The sequence below is a fragment of the Arachis hypogaea genome, chromosome 11 (genome assembly GCF_003086295.3).
Source record: "Arachis hypogaea cultivar Tifrunner chromosome 11, arahy.Tifrunner.gnm2.J5K5, whole genome shotgun sequence".
NCBI classification, from domain to species: domain Eukaryota; kingdom Viridiplantae; phylum Streptophyta; class Magnoliopsida; order Fabales; family Fabaceae; genus Arachis; species Arachis hypogaea.
In genome coordinates this window covers 101,639,144-101,662,158 of record NC_092046.1, presented here as the reverse complement: position 1 = coordinate 101,662,158, position 23,015 = coordinate 101,639,144, and the positions used below count along the sequence as shown (strand labels likewise).

At 39.0% G+C, this 23,015-nt stretch overlaps 1 non-coding gene across 1 annotated transcript; it reads right to left on the bottom strand.

Annotated features, from left to right (window-relative positions):
* Positions 1-5,471: 5,471 nt before the first annotated feature.
* LOC112725954 (small nucleolar RNA R71) lies at positions 5,472-5,575 on the bottom strand. Its single transcript, XR_003165031.1, has one exon. It is a non-coding gene; the product is annotated as a small nucleolar RNA R71 (small nucleolar RNA).
* Positions 5,576-23,015: the final 17,440 nt, after the last annotated feature.

Here is a 23,015-nt window from a genome sequence, read left to right as displayed (position 1 = left end):
CATCATGAAATTCCTGAGATACATCAAGGGATGCACTTTCCTCCACATAACTATTGGGAGAAACTCAACACCTCTTTAGGATATTTGAGTTCTAACATGGAGCAACTAAGAGTGGAGCACCAAGAGCACTCCTTCATCCTCCATGAAATAAGAGAGGACCAAAAGGCCATGAGAGAGGAGCAACAAAGGCAAGGAAGAGACATAGAGGAGCTCAAGCACTCCATAAGATCTTCTAGAGGAAGAACTAGCCGCCATCACCAAGGTGGACCCGTTATTTAATTTCCTTGTTCTTATTTTCATGTTTTTCAATTTCTATGCTTTATGTTTTATCTATGTTTATGTATTTATTACATGATCGTTAGTGTTTAGTGTTTATGTCTTAAAGTTATGAATGTCCTATGAATCCTTTACCTTTCTTAAAATGAAAAACGTTTTTAATTGCAAAAGAAAAAGAAGTACATGGGTTTCGAAATTTATCTTGAAATTAGTTTAATTATTTTGATGTGGTGGTAATACTTTTTGTTTTCTGATGAACAGTGCATATTTTTGAATTTGTTGTTTATGAATGTTAAAATTTTTGGCTCTTGAAAGAATAATGAAAAAGGAGAAATGTTGTTGATAATCTGAAAAATCATAAAATTGATTCTTAAAGCAAGAAAAAGCAGTGAAAAGGTTGCAGAAAAAAAGAAAAGCAAAAAAAAGAAAAGAGAAAAGTGGCGAAAAAAAAGAAAAAAAAAAGAGAAAGAAAAAGGAAAAAAGCAAGTAGAAAAAGCCAATAACCCTTTAAACCAAAAGGCAAGGATGAAAAGGATCTAAGGCTTTGAGAATTAATGGATAGGAGGGCCCAAGGGAATAAAATCCTGGCCTAAGCGGCTAAACCAAGCTGTCCCTAACCATGTGCTTGTGGCGTGAAGATGTCAAGTGAAAAGCTTGAGACTGAGCGGTTAAAGTCGTGGTCCAAAGCAAAAAGAGTGTGCTTAAGAGCTCTGGGCACCTCTACCTGTGGACTCTAGCAAAGCTGAGTCACAATCTGAAAAGGTTCACCCAGTTATGTGTCTGTGGTATTTATGTATCCGGGGGTAATATTGGAAAACAAAATGCTTAGAGTCACGGCCAAGACTCATAAAGTAGCTGTGTTCAAGAATCAACATACTGAACTAGGAGAATCAGTAACACTATCTGAATTCTGAGTTTCTATGGATGCCAATCATTCTATACTTCAAAGGATAAAGTGAGATGCCAAAACTGTTCAGAAGCAAAAAGCCACTAGCCCTGCTCATCTAATTGGAACTGAACTTCATTGATATTTGAAATTTATTGTATCTTCTCTTCTTTTTATCCTATTTTGATTTTAGTTGCTTGGGGACAAGCAACAATTTAAGTTTGGTGTTGTAATGAGCGGATAATTTATACCTTTTTTGGCATTGTTTTTCCATAGTTTTTAGTATGATTTAGATACTTTTTATTATATTTTTATTAATTTTTATTCAAAAATCACATTTCTGGACTTTACTATGAGTTTGTGTTTTTTTCTGTGATTTCAGGTATTTTTTGGCTGAAATTGAGTGACCTGAGCAAAAATCTAATTCAGAGGCTGAAAAAGGACTGCAGATGCTGTTGGATTCTAACCCTCTTGCACTCGAAGTGGATTTTCTGGAGCTACAGAAGCCCAATTGGCATGCTCTCAATTGCGTTGAAAGTAGACATCCTGGGCTTTCCAGCAATATATAATAGTTCATTCTTTGCCCGAGATTTGATGGCCCAAACTAGCGCTAAAAGCCAGCCTAAAACTTTCTGGCGTAAAATGCCAGAACTGGCACCAGAATTGGAGTTAAACGCCCAAACTGGCACCCAAGCTGTCGTTTAACTCCAAGAATAGCCTATGCACGTGAAAGCTTCAATGCTCAGCCCAAGCACACACCAAGTGGGCCCCGGAAGTGGATTTCTGCACTATATGCACTTAGTTACTTATTTTCTGTAAACCCTAGTAACTAGTTTAGTATAAATAGCACTTTTTACTATTGTATTCATAGACTTTATCATCTTTTGATCACTTTTGATCTAGAGACCATTGTTCACGTTTGGAGGCTGGCCTCACGGCCATGCCTAGACTATTTCACTTATGTATTTTCTATGGTGGAGTTTCTACACCCCATAGATTAAGGTGTGGAGCTCTGCTGTTCTTCATGAAATAATGCAATTACTACTGTTTTCTATTCAATCATGCTTGATTCTATTTGTAAGATACTCACTCGTACTTTAATCTGGAGAATGATATTGATGCCAAGGCATCTTAGGCTAGTTTCACTAGCATTTTTCTGTTAGTTTTAGTTGTTTTATGCATTTTCTTGAGCTTAAAGTAACCAAGAATGGTTAAATGAATAACAAAGCAATGAACCATCCAAACAGTATGATTTTAATGCAAAATCCATGAGTTTTAGTTATATTACTTGAATGCTATGAATGGAAGATTTCTCATGAAATTTTGCAAGACTTTGATGCAATTGTTTGGATGATTTCAGGGAAGAAGAGGCTAAGCAAGGAAGCAACAAAATCAATAAAGGAAGCTTGAATATCACATGTGGAGTTTAAGTTCCAGTTTAAGCCTAAACTGGAGCTTAAACGCCAGAATCATAAAGGCTAAGAAATGCTGAAACTGAAGTTTAACCTCCAGTTTAACCTTAAACTGGAGGTTAAACGCCAGAATTGAAGTCTCACCAAAGAAGCATTTCCACGTTTAACCTCCAGTTTGACCTTAAACTGGAGGTTAAACGCCAGAATGAGAATGCCAATCAGGAAGCATTTCCACGTTTAACCTCCAGTTTAACCTTAAACTGGAGGTTAAACGCCAGAAATGGGAAGTGCACCAGAGAGCCATTTCCACGTTTAAGCTCCAGTTTGACCTTAAACTGGAGCTTAAACGTGTTCGACCAAGTTTCTCCTCCAGGGTTGCTTTCTCCATTTCCACGTTTAAGCTCCAGTTTAACCTTAAACTGGAGCTTAAACGTGTTCGACACCTCCAGGGCTACCTTTCTCATCTTCCACGTTTAAGCTCCAGTTTAACCTTAAACTGGAGCTTAAACGTGTTCGACCTCCAGGGCTGCCCTTCCTATCTCCACGTTTAAGCTTCAGTTTAACCTTAAACTGAAGCTTAAACGTGTTCGACTACATGACTCTCCAAGGCTGCCTTCTTCCATTTCCACGTTTAAGCTTCAGTTTAACCTTAAACTGAAGCTTAAACGTGCTTCTACAAAAGGCTTCACTGGAAGTGTCTGGCGTTTAAGCTGCAGTTTAAGCTTAAACTGCAACTTAAACGCCACTCTTGGAAAAGGTTTCTGGGCCAAAAATATTGCGGTTTAAAGTTAGTCTTTGAGCACAAACATTAACTTAAACTTACTCTGGCATGAAACCCAATTGAATATCATGGTTTATGGGATTGGGCCTGAAGGATTGATGAGTCTGAAATTTCAATTTGTTGAGTCATGTATTATTATTTGATTATCACTAAGTTGGCTCAATGAATGTTACAGAATTTGGATCAGCAGCCTCATCAAGATTATGGATCATAAACCCAAAGCAAAAGGAAAGCAGGGAGAGGCCTCAAAGCCCAAGAAACACAACAAAAGCTCAATATAGAAAGGGTATAAATAGGATAGAATTTAAGTTAGGAAGGACTTTTACCTTTTCATTTAGCTAGTTTTCATTTCTTTGTAATTGAATTCAGAGCTATGACTCACTAAACCCCCTTTCATTGGGTTAGGGAGCTCTATTGTAATTCAATGAATCAATAATAGTTTATCTTCTTCTTCAATCTTTTCTCTTGAATTTTGTTAGAAAGCTTCTCGATCTAATTCCATTGGGTAGTTGTCTTGGGAAAGAAACTACCCATAATTGGAATCCTTCGGAACCTTGGGAAAGGAATGGAGGATTCATGCTAGAGAAGCTTTCTCACAGTGAATTGGATTGGGGTTTGGATGGATATTGTGACATGTAATCCTACCAAATTGTGGTTCATGAAACTGTGTGGTATAATCAGTGATCGAGCATCATCTCTTCTTATGAACATTTAAACCAAGGGATTGGGAATTTGTTTGTTTTTAGAGAGAATTGGTGAGCCAAGGGATTGGGATCCAATCATATAAGATTGCCAAGCAAAATTTAATGAACGCATTGGTTGAGGAAGAGATAAACATGTTTTGATTCGGAGATCTCAATATCTCCTATAACCCAATGAATTCCCCATTTCTGATTTCCACTTTCTCTTTACATTCTGCAACTATATTCATGCAATCACCCCCATTCCCTTTTATTTTCAGCAATTTAGCTTCTGCTCTTTAATTCATGCAATTTAAGATTCCGCCATTTCAATTTCTTGTCATTTACTTTTCCCGCCAATTTTACATTCCGCAATTCTCATCTAAATCTTGATTCCGCTAAACTAGAACACACTTCTAATCCGAATTGCTCATTCAACCAATCCTTGTGGGATTCGACCTCACTCTATTGTGAGTTTTTACTTGACGATAACCGGTGCACTTGCCGGAAGGAATTTTGCCGATCGTGCAATTTCCTAGATCGTGGCATAACTAGTTTATGCGCATCAAGTTTATGGCGCCGTTGCCGGGGATTGGTTTTCGATTGACAATTCTCAAATTGGAAGTTAACTAGATTGAGCATTTTTTTTGTTTTGATTAATTCAGTACAAGTTACTTGTTGAATTTTAATTTCTGCACTATGTTACATGCTTTCTTTCTTTATGCCTTTAAATTCAAGCAACTAACTCACTGACTCACTAACTGTTTGAATTAATTCCTCAACTGCTCTAACCATACTCTTCCATTAACCAAGAGTATTTCACTTGTTTGTTGCCTGTGCTGTGTTCTTGTATGACAGGTAGGAGAGGAGAGACATCAACTCCTCCATATACCGAACCAGAGAGGACCCTTCATTGACTGAGAAGGGAAGCAAGAGGGAAGAGAGTACTGGGAGAAGAGGAATCTGAAGGAGAATCTGAGGACAATTTTGAGGAAGCTTTAGATCTCAACATGGATAGAGAAGTTCACAACCATGAGAGAGCTGATGGAAACAATGCCATTCCTGAGAGGAGGGTTCTTAGTTCATACATAAACCCAACCTCTGGGAATTGTGGTAGCAGTATCCAGAAACCACCCATTCAGGCCAACAATTTTGAGCTCAAACCACAGCTAATATCACTTGTGGAGAATCATTGTTCATTTGGTGGGAGTGCTAATGAAGATCCCAACCAACATCTCACAAAATTCCTGAGAATTTGTGACACTGTGAAGTCCAATGGAGTCCAGGAAGATGCCTATAAACTGCTTTTGTTCCCATTTTCACTTAGGGACAAGGCAGCTAAGTGGCTGGAATCATTCCCAAGGGGGAGTCTAACAACATGGGATGAGGTGGAAAGCAAGTTTCTGGCACGTTTCTACCCCCCACAAAAGGTCAATAGGCTTCGATCTGAGGTTCAAACTTTTAGACAACAAGATGGTGAAACTCTCTACGAGTCATGGGAGAGATTCAAGGATTTGACAAGGAAATGCCCACCAGACATGTTCCATGATTGGGTGCAATTGCATATTTTCTATGATGGACTCTCTTATGAATCAAGGAAGGCTGTAGACCATTCATCAGGAGGTTCATTGAACAGGAAAAAGACTGTGGAAGAAGCCATTGAAGTGATTGAGACAGTGGCTGAGAATGAGTACTACTATGCATCAGAGAGGCACAACACTAAGGGAGTCATGGAGCTGAACCATGTTGATACAATTCTAGCCCAAAACAAGGTGTTTGCCAAGCAACTAGCAGAGCTTACCAGGCAATTAGAAACAAAGCAAGTGGCTGCAATACACACACAAGATCAAGAGGAAGTAAGCATTGAAGGAGGTGATTGGGAAGAGGCCAACTATGTGGGAAACCAACAAAGGCAATCATATGATCCAAATTCCAACACTTACAACCCAGGATGGAAAAATCACCCAAACTTTGGGTGGGGGAACCAACAAACCCAACCACAAAACCACAAACCTTACAACCACAACCAACATAACAATTCCACATACCAAAACTCCAACCAAAGATCATACCAAGCCACACAAAACACTTACTCCCAACCATCATATCATGGCCAAAATAATCAACCTACCCAACCTAATCCAAACCAACAATTTCAAGATCAATTAAACCGGATAGAAGGAATGATGGCAACCATGAGTCAAGACATAACCGAATTGAAAAGCTTCAGGGATGATGTGAGAGCTACCTTAAGAAACCATGGTGAAAAACTCAAGAGGATGGAGTCTCAAGTAGGAGAGCTATCTCAACAGGCCCCCAAATCAACTGCAGTGTTCCCTAGTGACACAGAAAAGAATCCTAAAGGGGAACAAAAGAGAGTGAGATGGGAAGAATGCAAAGCCATCACCATATTGAAGGAAGTCTCAGAAGAAGAAGGAATCAGGCCCTCAGAGCAGGAGCCAGAAATCTTGAAGGAAGGTGTGGAAGAAGCTAAGCAGGAAAGTGAAACTGAGCAAGCCAAGGAACTGCAAAAAGGCACGATGGAAACATACCAACCAAAAGCACCATTTCCTCAGAGGTTAGGAGGAGGTGAAAAAGGGAAAACCTATTCAAGGTTTTTAGAGACATTTAAGTCTCTCCATATCAATATTCCCTTTCTTGAGATTCTCCATCAAATGCCTACACACATCAAGTATTTAAAGGAATTGTTGAGCAAGAAAAGAGTTTTGAAGGGAGGACAAACGGTAACAATGAACAAAGAATGCAGTGCCCTCATCAAGAAGGACACAGTCTCTAAGAAAACAGACCCAGGAAGTTTTCATATTCCTTGCATCATAGGAGAAACAAAAATTGACAGAGGATTCTGTGATCTAGGAGCTAGCATAAATGTGATGCCTCTAACTCTTGTGAAGAGGCTACAACTGAATGAGGTGAGATCCACTGATGTAATCATACAACTGGCTGACAAAACTCAGAAGCAAGCTGAAGGGGTAGTTGAGAATGTGCTGGTGAAAGTGGGAGATTATTACTTCCCCACAGACTTTGTCATTTTGGACATGGAGGAAAGCTACTTACACCCTATCATTCTGGGCAGGCCATTTCTAGCCACTACTAGAGCACTCATAGATGTAGAACAAGGAGAGCTAATTTTGAGAATACATGATGAACAGCTCATTTTCAATGTTTTCAAACCTGCATCTGAGCCTGAACCAGAACATGAAAAGCCTAAGGATGAGAGTAGCCATCTGTGTTTGGAGGAAAGCAATCCGGCAGCTGAAACTCTGAAACAGTTCTTGGAAAGCAAACAAGAATTGCAAGAGTTAAAGCCACAAGAATCAATAGAAACAGATCAGAAGGATCCTCCTGGCATAAGGGTCAATGAAGAAAGCTTCAAGAGAAAGGGAAGAATTGTAAAGAAATTGCCAAGAGGGTGGAGAAACAAGAAAATTCCCACTGAAGGTTTCTCTCCGGGAGATGAAGTGATATCAAGTCATTATCTGCCAATCCCACCTGGCCTCAAAACCATTCCTTCCCAGCTCCCTCAAGTGTTCACAATCAGGAAAGTTCTTTCTATGGAACATTTAGAGGTCATGAAGGAATCAAGTGGAGACGTTTGCATAGTGAGAGGAGAAGACGTCAAGCACTACAATCCACCCTAACAAGGGACAACCATCAAGCTAGTGACGTTAAAGAAGCGCTTCATGGGAGGCAACCCATGTTTTTAATATCCTTACTCTTTTTTGTGTTGTTTTGCATCTAATAAAGCATGGTTTCTTATGCATGAACTTGAATCCTCAGGACAACTGCTGAAAGAGTGCACTAAACATTGCATATAAAATACAATTTGTCTCTAAGTTTGGTGTGCCTGAGGGCACCCCAAACTTTATTCAAAATGCATTCAATTTTTCATGCAAAGAGCACAACCAAACATTAAGTTTGGTGTTCCTCTTTGAACACGGTTCATGAAAAGCAAGAAGTTCCTCTGGGTTTCGAAATTCATGACAAGTAAACCATTCGCATGTTTTAATACTTTGGTTTCAATTACTTAGGGTAGTAACTTTGTTTAGAATCAAAGAGCCAAAGTGACTATGATTTATTAGAATTATGCACATTCATTAAGGACAACCAATATGGATTTCATGTCATTAGGAGACTTTACCAAACACTAAGTTTGGTGTCCAATAATAAGTGTGCATACATACAAAAGTCACGGCTATAAGCTCATGAAGTCAATCATTGATTTACATGTGCAAGTACTACTCATCATTCACATGGACCGAAAAATGATAGCAAACTTGTTTGTTTGTGCAGGTACAAAAGAAAAGACAAAAATGGAGGAAAAAGACAAAGGGAGGTACGGTGCTTGGTCAAAAAGAAAGTTCACAAGTCTTTGAAGCTAACACATGGGAAAAGGAAGTTCTGCAAGAAAAGATTGTTACATGTACAACCTAATGCACCCAGAATACTTCCAAGAAGATGAAAAGCAATTCGTCCTTCTCCCTAATTCATATATTTACCATCAAGCCACCCTTCACAAACCACCCTAGCCGTCCATTTTTCACTTAAGGGCCCTATAAAGAACCACTTGGGGAACGAGTTCAACACCACCAAATCTCCTTCATGCACATTTTCTTCATCATAGCACAAACTATCTCTTGCCGAAAACAACCTCCCCACATTTCCAACAACACCTCTTGCTTCACCTTGTCAACTTTAGCTTGTCACTTATCCCAAAACTAAAGAACCAATGGCAGCTTCATCTAGCCACAAAAGAAGAAAAGACAAGCAACCAATGGAGGAGAACAGGGAATTCGATGCAAGGAGATACAAATCAGTTTTCCATGAGATTCAAGCCGAATGGATGAGACCTAAAAGGGTACTAGCTGAGGTTCCCTTTGACCTTGAAAAGGATGAGTTCCCAGGTGTTTGGGAGAAGATCAAAAAGAGGAAGTGGGAGCTCCTGACTAAGCCAATCACTAAAATCAACATCAACTTGGTGAAGGAGTTCTATGCAAATGCAGTGAGGGAAGACTCAACCAAGAAACCCACATACAAAAGCTATGTGAAAGGGGTGGAAGTTGACTTCAGTCCCAAAGCAATCATGAAAACTCTTGGCCTGAAAAACATACATTTCAGCCAAGCAGGTTATGAAGAAAGGATGATAGGAGAACCTGACTATACAACTATTGCTGAAGACCTTTGTGCCATCAGAGCTGAATGGGTGAGAAAAACAAGAGGGGCTCAAAGAGTCTTGAGAAGGGGAGACCTAACACCGGAAGCTAAAGGGTGGTATGCAATAGTTAGGAGATCCATCCTACCCACTGCAAACTCTTTAGAAATAGTCCCTAAAAGAGCCATCTTGCTACATTGCATTATGGTGGGAGGGGAAATCAAAGTTCATAAACTCATTGCTGAACAGATACAAGAGTTTAGTGAGAAAAGTGACCCTGAATCCTGGCTCCACTTCCCTAGCACCATCATTAGACTATGCATCGATGCCCAAGTACCACTTGAAGATGAAAGACCTAATTGGCTATATCCGGGATTGGCCATAACTGCGTACAGAATGACTCTTGGCCCAACTCCTCCAAGACATACAAAAGAAGAAATGAAGAAGGGCAACAAGCGGAAGAAGAGCAAGAAGCTGAACAAGAAGGACAGGAAGGAGAAGACAGAGAAGAAGAGCAAGAAGAGCAAGCAATTCTAGAAAGAAGACAACGAACTCCTAGAGACCCCATGGATATGAGCAGAATGCAGGAAATCATGGAAGGAATGTCTCAACAATACATGAGGTCTCAGGAGAGACAAGAGGACTTTCACCTAAAAATGATGGATATGCAAAGGAACTTTGAATCAAGATTCTTGGATCTGCAAAGGGAACAGAATTTACACTTACAGGAATCCTTCAGCCACATATGCCAACACCAAGATGCCAATGTCTTGGCAATCAAGGAAGCCACCACTTTACAGAATGCAAGATACTCAGTCCAAGCTGATTACAACATCAGTTCGCAAATCAAGCTTAACTACATAGGGGAACATCTACACAAGATGGACCCAGCATTCCCAGCTTTTGATGAGTATTTCAAAGGGAGGAAAGAAGGAGAAATAAACAAGGCAATGATCCTTGAAAAAGGAGTGGAAGAAACAATGAAAAAGGCTGGATTCTGGAAAAAGCTCATAAGAAAAGACAAAGGAAGCACAAGTGGTCAAAAAGAGGCAGGAAGCAAGAAGAAGCAGGATCCCAAGAATTAAGAAGAATCAAGCAATAAATAAGAGGTGGTCTCGTTCCTTAATAATCAAATGATAATTGGTGAATTGTCTTTATGAGCTTTCTTTCATCACAAGTCATTTAAGTGTTATGTGGAGTTTTTTTAGTATGTGTGTCTGTTTATTGCTTTGAATAAAGTGAATACCTAGATGTTTGGATATAACTCCACCTTCTTAAACAAATGCTTGCCATGCTTGTTCTGTTTCCAAAAATAAAAGAAAAGTTTGAACAAAAGTAACTTGGCTAAATTAGTGACAAATCAAGTAGAATTAAGTGGTGGTATGCATGCTTGATTGTTCAGTCAGATCACTGGGAATAGAGTGTAGAATTATCATTTTTTATGTAGAAATTGAAAACTGTCTATGGATCTTGATGAATAAATGTCTTTGGCCATGAAAAAGAAAGAAAAAGAAGAAGAAAAAGCCACTGAAAAAGGGCAACCAAAAAGCAAAAAAATTGAGAAAATAAGCTAGGCACCAATGGTTTGAACTTCTGAGACAAATGCCTGTGGTGTTTATGTATTAAGGATATGCTTGGATGACTAGGTTCTGAGGAGTGTTTCAACACTCGGTAACTTGGGTTAACTAACCCGGGATTATCAACCAAAAGTCCATTATCAAGAGCAACCTAAATACAAAACATTTAGTCACACAAAGAGGTGCTGGGCACCAATGTCTCAAGAAGAAATGTGAACTAAAATGCCTGGAGTGGATATGTGTAGTGCACTGATAAGAAAAAGAAAATGCCAAAGGCTTGTGCAACACATGACACTAAGCAAACAAGGAGCAAAGGAGCTCTAAGAAAAAGAAAAGAAAAATAAAGAAGAGAAAAGTGCCAAGGACATAAGAATAACAAGAGGCCATAGCAGTGTTTGATGGATGCAATGAAAAAGTGATAATCTTACCTGATAAGTATGAAAAAGTGATGCTGCAACTTTCTGCATAAAACCCTTCTGATGAACTTCAAATGCTTGCTAATATAGCCAATGTAATTGCTTTCTGTTTCATACTTTCTTCTCAAATAACTCAGGACTTGCTTAGGGACAAGCAAGTATTAAGTTTGGTGTTGTGATGCCAAGGCATCTTAGGCTAGTTTCACTAGCATTTTTCTGTTAGTTTTAGTTATTTTATGCATTTTCTTGAGCTTAAAGTAACCAAGAATGGTTAAATGAATAACAAAGCAATGAACCATCCAAACAGTATGATTTTAATGCAAAATCCATGAGTTTTAGTTATATTACTTGAATGCTATGAATGGAAGATTTCTCATGAAATTTTGCAAGACTTTGATGCAATTGTTTGGATGATTTCAGGGAAGAAGAGGCTAAGCAAGGAAGCAACAAAATCAATAAAGAAAGCTTGAATATCACATGTGGAGTTTAAGTTCCAGTTTAAGCCTAAACTGGAGCTTAAACGCCAGAATCATAAAGGCTAAGAAATGCTGAAACTGAAGTTTAACCTCCAGTTTAACCTTAAACTGGAGGTTAAACGCCAGAATTGAAGTCTCACCAAAGAAGCATTTCCACGTTTAACCTCCAGTTTGACCTTAAACTGGAGGTTAAACGCCAGAATGAGAATGCCAATCAGGAAGCATTTCCACGTTTAACCTCCAGTTTAACCTTAAACTGGAGGTTAAACGCCAGAAATGGGAAGTGCACCAGGGAGCCATTTCCACGTTTAAGCTCCAGTTTGACCTTAAACTGGAGCTTAAACGTGTTCGACCAAGTTTCTCCTCCAGGGTTGCTTTCTCCATTTCCACGTTTAAGCTCCAGTTTAACCTTAAACTGGAGCTTAAACGTGTTCGACACCTCCAGGGCTACCTTTCTCAGCTTCCACGTTTAAGCTCCAGTTTAACCTTAAACTGGAGCTTAAACGTGTTCGACCTCCAGGGCTGCCCTTCCTATCTTCACGTTTAAGCTTCAGTTTAACCTTAAACTGAAGCTTAAACGTGTTCGACTACATGACTCTCCAAGGCTGCCTTCTTCCATTTCCACGTTTAAGCTTCAGTTTAACCTTAAACTGAAGCTTAAACGTGCTTCTACAAAAGGCTTCACTGGAAGTGTCTGGCGTTTAAGCTGCAGTTTAAGCTTAAACTGCAACTTAAACGCCACTCTTGGAAAAGGTTTCTGGGCCAAAAATATTGCGGTTTAAAGTTAGTCTTTGAGCACAAACATTAACTTAAACTTACTCTGGCATGAAACCCAATTGAATATCATGGTTTATGGGATTGGGCCTGAAGGATTGATGAGTCTGAAATTTCAATTTGTTGAGTCATGTATTATTATTTGATTATCACTAAGTTGGCTCAATGAATGTTACAGAATTTGGATCAGCAGCCTCATCAAGATTATGGATCATAATCCCAAAGCAAAAGGAAAGCAGGGAGAGGCCTCAAAGCCCAAGAAACACAACAGAAGCTCAATATAGAAAGGGTATAAATAGGATAGAATTTAAGTTAGGAAGGACTTTTACCTTTTCATTTAGCTAGTTTTCATTTCTTTGTAATTGAATTCAGAGCTATGACTCACTAAACCCCCTTTCATTGGGTTAGGGAGCTCTATTGTAATTCAATGAATCAATAATAGTTTATCTTCTTCTTCAATCTTTTCTCTTGAATTTTGTTAGAAAGCTTCTCGATCTAATTCCATTGGGTAGTTGTCTTGGGAAAGAAACTACCCATAATTGGAATCCTTCGGAACCTTGGGAAAGGAATGGAGGATTCATGCTAGAGAAGCTTTCTCACAGTGAATTGGATTGGGGTTTGGATGGATATTGTGACATGTAATCCTACCAAATTGTGGTTCATGAAACTGTGTGGTATAATCAGTGATCGAGCATCATCTCTTCTTATGAACATTTAAACCAAGGGATTGGGAATTTGTTTGTTTTTAGAGAGAATTGGTGAGCCAAGGGATTGGGATCCAATCATATAAGATTGCCAAGCAAAATTTAATGAACGTATTGGTTGAGGAAGAGATAAACATGTTTTGATTCGGAGATCTCAATATCTCCTATAACCCAATGAATTCCCCATTTCTGATTTCCACTTTCTCTTTACATTCTGCAACTAAATTCATGCAATCACCCCCATTCCCTTTTATTTTCAGCAATTTAGCTTCTGCTCTTTAATTCATGCAATTTAAGATTCCGCCATTTCAATTTCTTGTCATTTACTTTTCCCGCCAATTTTACATTCCGCAATTCTCATCTAAATCTTGATTCCGCTCAACTAGAATACACTTCTAATCCGAATTGCTCATTCAACCAATCCTTGTGGGATTCGACCTCACTCTATTGTGAGTTTTTACTTGACGATAACCGGTGCACTTGCCGGAAGGAATTTTGCCGATCGTGCAATTTCCTAGATCGTGGCATAACTAGTTTATGCGCATCAGATATAATCCGTGACACTCATCATTATTCTCAATTCTATGAACGCGTGCCTGACAACCCCTTCCGTTTTATCTGAGCTCAACATAGTCATTGGGCGACAACTTGAGTGCGTATCTCTTGGGTATCTAATACACGGACCGAGTCTATGAGATTAGTATCTTCGTGGTATAGGCTAGAACCAATAGGCAGCATTCTTAGGATCCAAAAAGTCTAAACCTTGTATATGGTATTCCGAGTAGGATCCGGGAATGGATGACTGTGACGAGCTTCAAACCTACGAATATTGGGCACAGTGACAGTGTGCAAAAGGACAACGGTCCTATTCTGATGCTAGCGGGAACCGACAGATGATTAGCCGTGCGGTAGCTGTACATGGTATTTTTCATCCGAGACGAGCAATCCGACAGTTGATTAGCCGTGCAGAGAACGTACCTGGTATTTTTCATCCGAGAGGATCATACAGCTTACCATGGAAGGGAGCACGCATGGTTGGAAGAAGGCAATAGGAAAGCAAAGGTTCAGAAGCAATAAAGCATCTCCAGACGCTTATCTAAAATTCCCACCAATGAATTACATAAGTAACTTTATTTTATTTTATGTTTTATTTATCTTTTAATTATCAAAACCTCATAACCATTTGAATCCACCTGACTTAGATTTACAAGGATGACCATAGCTTGCTTCAAGCTGACAGTCTCCGTAGGATCGACCCTTACTCACGTAAGTATTACTTGGACGACCCAGTGCACTTGCTGGTTAGTTGTGCGGAGTTGTGAAAAGTGTGAATCACAATTTCCCACACCACCAAACAACTAATCAAAGTTCTAGCAAAATCACTAGGTCTTTGCATCAATTATAAAATCAATTAATTCTAGCTTAAAACCTATGATTTTGTGTAAAATAAATGATATTTGATTGATTCAACATAATCATGAAAATCCACTCCAATTACTTATGGTGCAAGAAAGTGCATAAAACCTAATGAAACTAATGAAAAATGCTTGTAAAACTAGCATAAGATGATTTGTCATCAATAGCTTAGAATTTAAGTTAGGAGCACTTTTTTACTTTCTGGGCACTTTTACATTCTATTGTATTTTTCATTCTCTGTTTGTTAATTTCCAGAATGTATCTTTCAATTCCAATTTCCATTTGGGAGCTATGAACAACTAAACCCCTTTCATTGGGTTAGGGAGCTCTATGTAATTCAATGGATCAATAGTAGTTTTCATTAATCTTCTTCTTTCTTTTCTCTTGATTTTACTAGAAAGCTTTCGGTCTTCATCCAACTGGATGGTTATCTTGGGAAAGAAGCTATTCATAATTGGATCTCCTTGGGACCTTGGAAGAGGAATGAGGAGATCATGCTAGAATTGCTTTCTCACATTGGATTAGATTGGGGTTTGGATGGATACAGTGACATGTAATCCTACCAACACTTTGATCTATGAATTTGTGTGGTATAATCGGTGACCAAACTTCATCTCTTCCCATGAGCAATTAAATCAAAGAATTGGGCAATTGTTCATGCTTAGAGAGATTGGTGAGCCAAGGAATTGGGATCCAATCACTTAAGATTATCAAGGAGATCAATGAATGCATTGATTGCGGAAGAGATGCAAATGAATTTGATCCGGAGAGTTATATATCTCCTGAACCCAATGAATTCCCCATTATCTGATCTACCCATTCTATTTACTTTTTTCTCTTTAATTTCATGCTAATTCCCCCTTCCCATTTAATTTCTTGCAATTTAAGCTTCTGCACTTTAATTCCCTGCAATTTAATTTTCTGTTCCTTTAATTTCTTGCAATTTAAGTTTCCCACCAATTTTACTTTCTTCAATCCAAATTAAATTATGATTTCGCTTAACTAGAACAATTCATCAATTATAATTTATCGATCTACCAATCCCTGTAGGATTCGACCTCACTCTACAGTGAGTTTTACTTGACGACAATCCGGTGCACTTGCCGGAAGGAAATTTGTTGAGAGGCAAGTTTTCAGTGAATCACTTCCTTTGGGAGAAACAAGATTTAAGTTTGGTGTTGTGATGACAAGTCATCTTAGGCTAGTTTCACAAGCCTATTTCATTAGTTTTTACTTGGTTTTCATGCATTTTTAGGCAATGAGTGTTTGAGTGAGAATTTCATGCTTGTCTTGATTCAATCAAACATTAGTAATTTTATGTATTTTTATTAGATTTCTTGCAAGATTTAGTCGATAATATGAATGATCCAAGATTTGATGATTATGCAAAGGCTTTGATGTATCTGTTTGGTTGATGACAGGTGAAAAGATGAAGGAAAAGAAGCAGAAAGCACAAAATAAGCTCAAAGGAAGATTTCTAGACACATTTTTTTGAGGTTTGAGCACGCTTTGGAGCCTTAGGCCACGCTTTTGATCTAAACAAGTAGAGCGCTCTTGGCATGAGAACGCTAGGTTCTCTTGCGATGCGCACGCGTACAAGACGCTTACGCATCAGGTAATGATTTTTGAAGACCCACGCGTAGGCGTGTATGACGCGTACGCGTGGATGTAATTGGCGCTCATTTGAAAAGAAAGCGCTTTGTTAGCTTAATAAGCGCCTTCGAGAAAGTTTCAAATTTGGGATTAAAGATTTGGTATCGACGCGCACGCGTACATGACGCGCCTGCGTCGATGGAGCATCTATGAAGAAACACGCGTGTGCATGGCTGACGCGTACGCATAGAAGTGCCATGTTCGAAGGGCCACGCGTACGCGTAAGGGATGCGTACGCATGGGTAGCGTTCGTTGCATGAACGCTACGCTCTTTTGGAAAGCACTACGAGGGACGCGTAAGCGTATAGCACGCATACGCGTCACAAGTCCAATTTCTGAAGGTCACGCATACGCGTAGCTGACGCATACGTGTGGATGGGCCAAAAATGCAAAAGGACGCGCAAGCGTATGGGACGCGTACACGTGGGTGTAAAAACGCTACGTTCTCCAAATGAATGCTACACTCTCCTAGAAGTGCATTTCTGCTCAATTAATTTCATTCTAAGCCCAATTGAACTACAAGCAAGCAAGCCCACTCAGATCACTCAAGCAAAGGCACAAGGAGCATCTAGAATAAGATTTTCATTTAATTGTAATTTGTTTTGAATTTCATTTCAATTTATAATTTAGGCAAGCCTATATAAAGGCCTCAGTTTCATTTCAAAGGGAACTCACACAGACAGTAGGCTGCATTAGTAGTAGGCAGCAGTAGGAGTAGGAGTAGGAGTAGAATAGAAAGCTTTCTGATACACTTTTTTTTTCCTTTTCTACATTTTCATATTTCAGCTATATTGAATTCAATTCACTTTTATTGCAATTTCAATTTCCTACATCTCTACTCTTTTGAAATTTTCATTTCTGCCAATTTCACCTTTCTATTACTATTACTTTCAAATTTACTTTCAAGCAATTTTAATCTTCTGCAATTGTTCTGAGTTCTGATTTACTGCTTCATTTAATTTTTCAGCACCCAATTCCCTTTACATTTGATGCAATTTACTTTCCTTGCCATTTAAGTTACTGCCATTTACATTCTGCACTTTAAATTCCTTGCAATTTACTTTTTGTTGATCAAATCTCACTCAATTCACCACTATTAGCTTAACTAAACTAATCACCTTACTAAAGTTTCTTGATCCATCAATCCTCATGGGATCGACCTCACTCTAAGTGAGTTTTACTACTTGATGTGACCCGGTACACTTGCCGGTGAGTTTGTGTGGAATCGGTTTTCCCTCATCAGATACCATTTTCATAACACAACCATAAAACAACCAACTCCATTCCGAAGCCAACCACCAACCATCACAATCTCCTGTAGATAGACTCAGTAGGATGGAACTTATGCTTGAAGAAATCAGAAAAAGAAGAGAAGAAGATCAACTTGAAAGGATAGAACTCCTCCTTAAAAAAATGACAAAGATAAATGAAGAGGAGAAAATAGCAACAAGGGAGCATGAAGAAAAATTGAGGCAGACAGCATAGTCCTATTTTAAAGAACAATTCATTGAAGAGCTGAGATCTCATAGAGAGACCACTTCACTCTCTCCAGAAACTGAGGAGTTCATTCAATGGTCCAGAGCCTTGACAGAAATATAAGCCATCACTTTCAGAAACATTGAAGCACATTTAAACAATATAGCAAAACACTTTGAAGTGGTGCCTAGCAAGGAGGATGAGGACCAAATGGTGAGTACAAGGGAGGAATCAGAAGAACAAGAAAAAGAGGCACTCATACCAAGTGAGATTTCTATGAAGAAGGAGGAGGTTGTAAGAGTATATAAGCCTAAGGGTCCATACCCACAGAGGCTACTAGGGGTGCCAAAGAAACATGAAAAATCACTCCCAAAAGACTCAATGCAACATCATGTAGAAGAGAGGGAGGAAGCCAATCAAGGGAGTCCACACTCTAATGAAACAGAGAATTGCATAGAGGGTGAGTTTATTGAACCACTAATTCAAGAAGCTCTTGATGAAAAAGATGCTCCAACTGTCCAACAATACCCAGGTCTTGAGATCAAAGAAGTGAAGGCAGTAAATACAAGCACCAAGAGGAGGATTGTGACCGAGAAACAAAGGACCATATCCATGAAAAAGAGAAGGTCAAAGGACAGTCCAACTCCTGATCCATCAAGCAAGTTCACTTAAGCAAATCACAAAAGAAAGCTTGCTGAAAAGAGGAATTCACAACAAGGGGCATCTCTTGGCTCCTTTTTCCACTGGAGATCATTCCTCTTAACAAACTGGAAGAAGCGAAAAAAATTGATAAACAAAATGTCAAGCTAATGACATTAAAGGAGCACTTGTTGGGAGGCAACCCAACCAAAGGTAGTTTTCTTTTCCTAGTTATTTCACTAAAAGAGTTAAGTAAATTTCTCTGTATTGCAAGGAGCTAAGTTTGGTGTTGCACACCAAAAACAATCCAAGGGTGAATGTGGGATTCTAAGTTTGATGTTCCACCAATGATTTTATTAAGAGCACATTCCAACCCTCAGCATAATTAATCAGTAGCTCCAAACAATAACAGAAATTACTTAACAATTGTTTAATTTCTAGTTCCTAGTTATTTTCTTAATAAAAGCACATGAGGTCCTCTGCATGTACTCAATCTGCTGCATTAAGCAAGGAACTAAGTTTGGTGTTCACACACCCACTTAAGTTCAGAAAACCACAAGCATACATGCATGCTAACTATTTCTCAAGTGCTTGTGGAACAAGCAACTTCCAATAACCTTGCAGGTATTCAATCAATCTTATGGAAGAATTATGCACCATCATCCAAGAAGACAAATAAGGGTACAACAGCTAGGGATGATGATGACAAGAATGCAACAAGAAGAATCCAAGAGGTTGTATTGTTACTTGACTGTCTTTAGCTTTAGATGTTAATTGAAGTTGCAATTGTAACCCAGCTGATTAGCTCATCTGTCAATTACATTCTGTTTGTTTGTTTCTTCAATTTCCATTTCAAGTATGCTAGTCTAAGAGTTTTTCTTCATTTTCATCTACTTAGATACATGCTTGATGCACAGAAAACTTGTCTCACAACAAATCTCCCTTCGGCAAGTGTACCGAATTTGTCGTCAAGTAAAAACTCACAATAGAGTGAGGTCAAATCCCACAGGGATTGATTGATCAAGCAACTTTAATTAGAAGAATGTTCTAGTTGAGCGAATCCAGGATTTGGGTTGAGAGTTCCAGAAAATAAAATGGCGGGAATGTAAATAACAGAAAAGTAAATGCTAGAATTAAAGGACTGGAAGTAAATGACTGAAAATAAATTGCAGAATTGTAAATGGGAATGGGGGATTTGCTCATAAAAGTAAATGGCAGAAATTAAAGAGAATGGGTAAGATCAGAGATGGGGAGTTCATTGGGCTTAGGAGATGTTGCAATTCTCCGGATCAAGTTCATTTTCATCTCTTCCTCAATCAATGCACTCATTGATCTCCTTGGCAATCTTAAGTGATTGAATTACAATGTCTTGCAATTTAATCTCTCAAATCTTGATCAATAGCCAATTCCTTGGTCAATTGCTCATGAGAAGAGATGAAGTATGGTCACTGATTATACCACATGCATTTCCCAAATCAAGTATTGAGAGGGTTATAGTCACATACCTATCCAAACCCAATTTGGTCCAGCATGAGAAAGCATTTCTAGCTTGATCTCTTCATTCCTCATTCAAGGTTCAAAAGAGATCCAAGTTTGAATAGCTTCTTTTCCAAGATAACTACTCAATTGAATGAAGATCGAAAGCTTTCAAGTAAAATCAAGAGAAAAGATAGAAGAAGGATAATGAAGATTAGTATTGATCCATCAAATTACAATAGAGCTCCCTAACCCAATGAAAGGGGTTTAGTTGTTCATAGCTCTAGAAAATGAAAACAAAGATGGAGAATACATCATAGAACTAGAAATTGTAGAGAAAGTAAAATGCAGAGAGTAATTCTCTTTTTCCAATCTTCCAGAACTCCTTAACAATTCAAAGCTACTCCTATATATACTACTTCTCTCAACTTCTAGTTGGATCTTCAAGTCTTGGGCCTTTGGATCTTGAGTTTGAAGCAGTTCTCTTCTTCATTTGGGCTTGGCTTTACTTGCAGAGAGAAAATGTGAAGTGGGCAGAGACTTTAGCTTAGGACGTTAGGGGTGTTAACGTTTAGTGAAAATATAAGTTCGAGAACGTTAGTGACAATCAACTTTCTCACTAACGTTACTAAGTAAAAGCCACGTTAACTTCAACGTTAGTGGCATAAACGTTGCCACTAACGTTGCCTCTAAGTCCTTCGCACACGTTATTGAGACTTAACATTTCCAATAACTTTGAAAAGCCCCCTTTGTTCCCACGTTAGAGCCCACGTTAACTTAGTTAACGTGGCTCTTTAACGTGGGCTTGCCATCCTTCGAGAACGTTAGTAACACTTAACATTGTCACTAACGTTCCAAGGTGCCCCTATGCCTCACGTTAGAGTCCATGTTAACTAGGTTAACGTGGCTTCTAACGTGGCCATGCTTAGCCATCCCCAACGTTAGTGACAATGTTGAGTGTCACTAACGTTGGCCATTCTTTCACTCATCAACGTTAGCTTCCACGTTAACTAGGTTAACGTGAAAGTTAACGTGGCTCCTTGGGGGTTGTGTGGTTGCTTCCAACGTTAGTGACAATGTTGGGTGTCACTAACGTTGTCACTAACGTGGTATATTTCTCCTTAGGCCAACGTTTGTGACAATGTTGAATGTCACTAACATTGGCGCTTCTCCCCCTTTCTAACATTAGAGGCCACGTTAACTAAGTTAATGTGGACTCTAACGTGGCCACTTATGAGCATTTGCCAACATTAGTGACAATGTTAAATGTCACTAACGTTGGCTCAACTTCCCTTCTCCACGTTAGAGTTCACGTTAACTTAGTTAACGTGACTCTTAGCGTGGTCAATGATGGCTTTGAGAACGTTATTGGCAATCACTTTTCTCATTAACTTTGCAAGTTACCTCCCATTCCTTGCTTCCTTTGGTCCTGAAATCAAGCAATAGAGTGCATCAAAGTTCTAGTCCAAGTCATGGGTAATGCAACATACAATTTGTCACTAAACTCATGCAAAATCCTCATGAAATAATGTAAAATGCACAATGTATGCTTGAATCAAGGTGTAAGTGAATATCTACCCAAAACTAGCTTATTTCCTAAGGAAATGCATGAAACTAACCTAAAACCAGTAAAGAAAAGGTCAGTAAAACTGGCCAAGATGCCCTGGCATCACAACACCAAACTTAAAGCTTGCTTGTCCCTAAGCAAGTACTGGAACAAGAGAATGATGAATGGAATGCCAAGAGCAATGAGTCATTCTTGTGGAAGTCATATCACTGATTTTATGGTGGTTTCATGCATAGCATCTTAGGTTCATTCCTGGCTTTCAGACCTTTATCATGTCTTAAAACACTCACTTTGCTTATATCCCATGAGACTTTTATTCATTGATCCCTTTATTGTCATTTCAGAGCTTATTGGTGTTCTTAGGCTAAGTCCTCTGTAAGGGGGCAAATTTTTAAGATAAGCTTTCAGCCAACACTCCCGAACCAGTTGGTTCAAGGTGCTAGGTGTTGAAGCACTCCTAAAGACTTACTCCCTCAAGTCTCTCCCCCATACATACACACCACAAGCATATAGTTCATTTATTTTCCTTCTTGAGACCTTGGTGTCCAGCACCTCTTTGGGTTACTAAATGCTCTGTGGTGAGGGTTACTCTTGATGATGGATTTTCAGCTGATAATCCCGGGCTAGTTAACTCAAGTTACCAGGTGATAAAGCACCCCTAAGAGCTTATTCATCCAAGTAGATCCCTCACACAGGAACACCACAGACACATATCTTAAGATCAAAACCATTGGTGCCTAGCCTTATTGCTTACTCTTTTTCTTTTGTTTTTCCACTTTCATTATTCTTTTCTCTTTCTCTTATTAGGATCTTGTCATATACTTAGTCTCATGAGTATATTCAAAGCAAAGTATTCAGGCCAGATAGTTGTCATCCCACCTTATGGTTGAACCAACTTAGCTAACTTATGATCATACCACAAATTCATGAATGTACTCCATAATATGAACTCCACTCTGGTCTTTTGAAATATAAGCATTCTCTCTTCATTTGATTAAAAAAGGACAAGCATACAAGTAAGTAAAGTAGGGATGCAGTGACATAAAGACTAGTGCACATAGACCTATTCAGAACTTAAAAGACAGAATTTAAAAAGGATTTAAACTAACATGGAAGCATGTTCTATTTCATACAAGATCTTCCTTATTTAAAACATAGAGAAAGGTGAACTAAAGAAGGAACTCGACAACCTTTTACTGTTGTGGATGTCCATGCTCTTTTCCTTGCTTGTCCTCCTTGTTTCCTCTTGCATTTCCTCGCATCCGTGCCAATCTTGCTTGCTTCCAATCCTCAAGTGCCTTCCTCACTGACTCATGACTCTCCTCCACCCTTTGTCTTTCCTTTCGTGCTAATTCATCCTTCATTTCGTCATACCTGGCTATTCCTGGATGCAATATTGGCAGCTGTCCCACTAAGTAGCCGAGCCTGGCTTGAGTGTTTATGTGATGTCCTGTTTCGCTCATGTAAACTCCTTCTGTGAATGCCCTTTGCTCGTCCAATAGTTCTGCCTGTTCTATTTGTCTTCGATGCATCTCATGTATGTGTGCCCCTTGATGTGCTTGGATGTTGATTAGCCTCTGGGTGGATTCTTGTTCCTCGTTTTGCCTTTGTTCCATCCTGTTGAATGTTTCTCCCC